Source organism: Tenrec ecaudatus, chromosome X (assembly GCF_050624435.1).
Source record: "Tenrec ecaudatus isolate mTenEca1 chromosome X, mTenEca1.hap1, whole genome shotgun sequence".
NCBI classification, from domain to species: domain Eukaryota; kingdom Metazoa; phylum Chordata; class Mammalia; order Afrosoricida; family Tenrecidae; genus Tenrec; species Tenrec ecaudatus.
Genome location: NC_134548.1, coordinates 111,848,254 through 111,853,737, shown reverse-complemented (window position 1 = coordinate 111,853,737; position 5,484 = coordinate 111,848,254).

Here is a 5,484-nt window from a genome sequence, read left to right as displayed (position 1 = left end):
TTCACCATGTTTTACTGTAGGATTCATGTAGCACTTTTGAGTCTTACTCCTTCCATTTTTTTCAAATACCATATCAGGAATGCTTTGATTTGCACACGTGTGTGGGAAATTGACCCTTTACCCCTCTCACCGTGCTGCTACAAGTCTTCACTGTATGCCCCTCTTCCCCTTTCTGAAGGTGTCCTCTTACAGGCATCTCACCTGAGCACCTGCACAGTAGGAGAGAGTTCACATGTCTGCCCAGTGGACTGAGAAATCTGACACCAGGTGCTCCGTTTTCCTTTCTTTATGGGATCCAGTAATTTATTTACACTTCTAAACAAACAGTAGTATGATAAAATCTCACATAAATTCTGTGGGACCTTTGTCAATGGTGACGAGCTGCCCCCAATAGCAGGCAAACATTGAAAAGAACTCTTGCACAATTTATTTTCTCTACTTCTGTGATGTTTGCACTTTAGGCCAAAAATGGTCACACGTTCTTAAATAGAAATAATAGTAGACCCTAGATTTCAAGTCACAATTCTGTAGGTGAGATGCCAGGCATAGGTGAAGTACCACTGGTTTGCAAACTATCAGATTTTAAATTTTGCATAAATTAATTTCCGCAGATGCAACATTCAATTCTTTGTATATGAGAAAAATGGGGTTCAAATGTGCCATGTGCTTTTTTTCAAAATATGAGCTGAGGGAAGATTTCTCTTCACATCAAGAACAATTCCAATCTTGTTCTTCCATGTAGTGCCTTAGTAACCAAAGACAAAGCAACCTCTCTAAGCCTTGCTCTCCTACCTAGAGAGCAAAAACCACACTCTAGGTTTCATCGGAAGGAATAGAGACTGGATTAATTCTGGTGCTCTGAGGTTCTTGAGTTCTCGTGTGGCAGAGACCATGGAAGCCATTGTCTGATGTGTCTTCCTCTCTGTACATGCTTGACTCCCTACCCTAGGCAACACAGACACCACGGCCTTCCAGCAACCACTCTCCTGCAAGTTTCCTTGGTTTCACACTCCAGGCCAAATGATAATCTTGCAGTCTTCTTCCTTACACACATCTGTGTATAACTTGTCCTCTACTTCAAGTTGTTAGAGTGTAATTGCTGAAATGAAGTGTGTATCTGTCTTCCAAAATTATTGCTAGAACAGTGTGGCAGTGTGTACTCTCATGCATTGTTTCTATATTGGTTTCTTAGCATCATTTAGGAAAAATCTTATTGATATATGCACACATTGCTGGCTGATGTTTTTAAATTAATTAAATGTATAACTAAGCACCGCAACAAAAAATAAATAAATGCCAAGGAGCATATAGTAAATTTACAAAATTGTGCAACAATCACCTCTATTTATTTGCAAAATATTTCCCTTACTTCAAAATAAAACCCACACCTGTTCAGCAACTACATCTTTCCACCCTTTCTTAAGCCCAGGTAATGATCATACTTATAATTATGATATCTAGGATTTGTGTCACATTGGCCTCACTAGGATTCTTAATGGTTTGGTGATATGCCCTACATCAAAGTGTATAGGTCCATTTGAAGAGTTTTGCTTGGGAGTGTAGATTATTTGATCTCTATAAAACAGACAATGCGGAGAATTGACTCTCTCGCCTTCCTACTGGCCTGCATCCAAAGTTTCCTCTCTTGGCATGTGTGCCAGCAAACTGCAGCATTGCCTGCTGATCCTGGGGGCTTTCCATAGTCTGCCTTAACTTCTAATCCACCCATCTATCTATGCCTCCAATGTCCTCTGACTTTCTAACTACTTGGCTTGCCGATGTTCTAGCCCTATTGTAGTTAGAAAGACTCCAGAGAAATATTTTACAACCAAACTTACCTTAACCACTTCTACAATAGAGTGAACCATTTTATTTGATATGAACCTATGTCTTTATATGTGTATGTGAACATCTGGTTTTGCTGCTCTAGAGAACCCACTCAAATACATTTGGTACCTGGGATGGTTCTAGAGAAAGAAAATCATAAAGATGGGTTCTATAAATTATTTTTCATATCTGAGTAGGCATAAAGGCACTAATAACGCTGTCTCTGTCTTGATTAATACGTTTCATTATGCCACTGTTTGTAAAGATGGCACTGTGAATCCATGACACAAGGTAGCAATGTTAATATTTACAATACAACCACTAATAAATGAAGTATTGATGAGAAGTAAGGCTCTGAGTGATCATGTGATGTTTTTCAGCAATTTTATTAGGATGAGAAGCATAGGAAAACTGGTTGTCTCATACTACTTAAATAAAGTTTTTAAGGAAAGAGGCATGGCTCAAAAAACACACCAGAGGAAGGAAGAAAATGGCAACCAGATAGGACTTATCTATCTGGAGCTCCTGCTGCCAGACCAGAAAATTGTGAGGTAAGGTGAAGGAAATGGAGAGGTGGAGTCCTGAAATTAGAACTAGGGTACCAGGGTTTCTCCTAAACCCCTTTTGGTGTGGGATTTCCACTCACAAAGCAAACCAAGAATGCTTTAAAGCACTCTAACTTTGGCGAGCCTGCAGGAACCATCTGTGCCCTTGCCAGGAGCAGCGTTTTCTGCAGGCAGATGCCCGAGGGGACAGAATCCCAGACATGAGGGGAACTCCACTCCAGAGCTCTTTGCATGGTTGGTTGCCTTGCGCTCATGGTCAGGGGAGTGTTGGCGGTTAGCCATAATTTAGAGTAGAAGAAAAAATATATTATTACCTTAGGAAGATCACAGTGTGGGAGAAAATAGGCAGAAAGTTGGGAGTTCAGGGAGCAAATTTAGTTCCAATCAGCCAAGAAGGAAACAACCCCCCCCTGATAAGCTGGATCTCCTCCTCTGGGAGTCAGCCTGACAGCCTCCAAACTGGAGCACATCACAAGCATAATTTTAGAAAAGGGTTAAATATATATTTTTGGTTTAAAACTCAAACCCAAGTCTGGTTGCTCAGCTCCAAGGAGCACATAGGTGGAAACCCTTAACATAAATCAGCATAAGAAGAAACCTAGCTAAGGAATGCCAGAACTCAGCTACAGGGCCTGCTGGCTTTTTAGCATAACAAAGACCCGCTGTAGCAAATGTCAGCTTTAAACAGCAAGGAGCTACAGCCCAGTGACTGTGAGAGACAATTTCATTTGATTCTATTCTAGCTGGCCAGGAGGATTAAAAAAAAACAACAACAGTAAAATCCTCTGATGTAGTAAGCACCAGCAGACTAGATAGGACAATAAGCCCAGTTTCCCTCTCAGTGATTCTACACATAGCTGGGGAGGCCTTGCCTGTTCTGGGGCCCTAGATGGGGCTGAAGGGACACCCCAGTGCCCCCTCCCAGCCCCTGCTGCAGTGCTATATACAGCACAAGGCAGGTACACCAGTGAACTACTCCAGCACCCAAGTAACCTCTGGCCTCGGGCGTGATCTTGCATTTGATGTAATCCAGCACAGTATCTGTGCACCACTACATTAAACGGGTACACCATCCTGCTACCTTGAGGAAAAGTTGGAACTCCTCCAGCCTCACGGAGAGGTGATCAAGTCTCAGTTATGTCCTTACCTACTACTCTATTTCTTCCCCCTTTATTCACTAGCCCTTTTAACTTTCCCACCGCACTCAGCCTCAACGAGCTCAGGGTTGTGTTGGGGGTATATTTTCTCTCTTATTTATCCCTCTTTTTTTCTTCTTTTTCCCCTCTTTCTCCTCTTTTCTCCCACTTTATTCTGTCTTATGCCAATACTGGCTTTCAGGTCACTACCTTCTGCTTAGGACAAATCAACCCAAATATCAGGAAGAACCCCAGCCTGCCCTCTGAAGGAATGCTGTACACCACACAAGGCAGCTGGGACAAACACCTACACCACGCTACGCTGCTGAGGAAACCTCCGTGAGACCTGGAAGGCAATCTCGTCAACTAGGACAATTCTTCCCAGCACCACTGGGTCCCGGCATCAAAAGGGAAAATCAACAAGCTATTTTGGGGCAGTGTCTAAACCCCTCTGGCCCCACATCCAAGCAATCAAGAGATCAGCTAAAACTTTATTCTTTATTTCCTCCTTCTCTCTCTCCTCCCTGTTTACCATCACAGACAATCTTAGTGAACTCAGCTGGGTTTATTTCCTTCTTTCTCTTTATTCTCTTTTTCTTTCTTTCCTCTTATGTCTTTGCTCCCTTCGCCTCTCCCACTGCTTGTATGATTCTCACTGCTCCCTCTCATTCCTTTCACATGCCGCTGTTGGTTGCCAGACCCCTACACCCAGCCTAGGACAGCCCTGTCCTCCCAGTGGACAGCCTGACCCATAAGGCACTGCTGCACACAGGACGAGTCATTGCTACACACAGCACAGCACAGGGTCAGCTATTTCTTAAACTATTTTAAAAATTCTCTCTCCTCCTCCTTCCTTCCTCTTCTTTTTTCTTTCACTGCCCTCTTCTTACCACGTTTTCTTCTTTACTCCTCTCCTTCAAGCTCTTCTCTATTTCCTTTCACAGCCTCAACAGATTTAGTTCTTCTTTTTAGTTGTTTTCTTTATTTCTTTTTTTCTACTGTTCTCACCTTTGTTTACTCTGTGTATTTTAGTTATGCATGGGTGAGTTGGTATCAGTTTTCTTGGCATAATTTTCCCAGTCTGTGTCTTCCTCTTTCTCTCCTTTTCCTCTCCTTTCACCCTCTTTCCTGTCACAAGACACTAGTGGCCTCAAGGCCACTCGCCTCTGCCTAGGGCAACACTGAAGGCCCAACTGGGGGAGCTCCCACCCACATTTATCCTGAGGCCTAAATCCTGAGGCCCAACAAGTGACTGGGGGAAATGCCTGACCACCACTCATGGTGCTCCATGCTGCTGCGGGAACATCCACCCAACCTCCAAGGCAATCTCTCTGTCTATGGGAATTCCCCTGTCAGATTCAGAGCTCTACACCAAGGAGTGTATGCCTGAACGCCCTCCTCAGCACTACGGTTACAGAGAAAAACACCACAGGATAGACAAGGTGCTCCAAGAACTGTGAAGCCTACTTGGAGATAGGCCAGGAAAGCGACACCATTGTTGGCCTACAACAGCCTGAGGAGTGTCACATGAGAGTAAAATCCAACACACATTCCATGTAACAGAATTCTGGGCATCTAGAATAAGAGTGAACAACAGGAAGATATAGTGATAGCCTGACCCTTCAGAACAGCTACCAGCAGGTAGTTCATAGAAGTATGCACACAAATACCCCAACAGATAGCCCATGGATCTTCGACTCAGGAACATTTCTCCAGGCTCCCCTAAAACAACACGTAAAGAGCGCACAGTTTTAACAGCTTCAACTAAAAAGCAGGAAAAACAGAAATCAATGACGGAAGTCATGCATCTAACGAAATGCTTAGAAGAAGCCTGCCACAAAAATAATTTTTCAAAATTCTGTTTAAAGTCATAAAGGATATGAGGGAAGCAATTCAGAAAAAAAGATGAAATTATAGAGTAGAGAAAGGCAACGCACCAAAATGAAATACAAGAG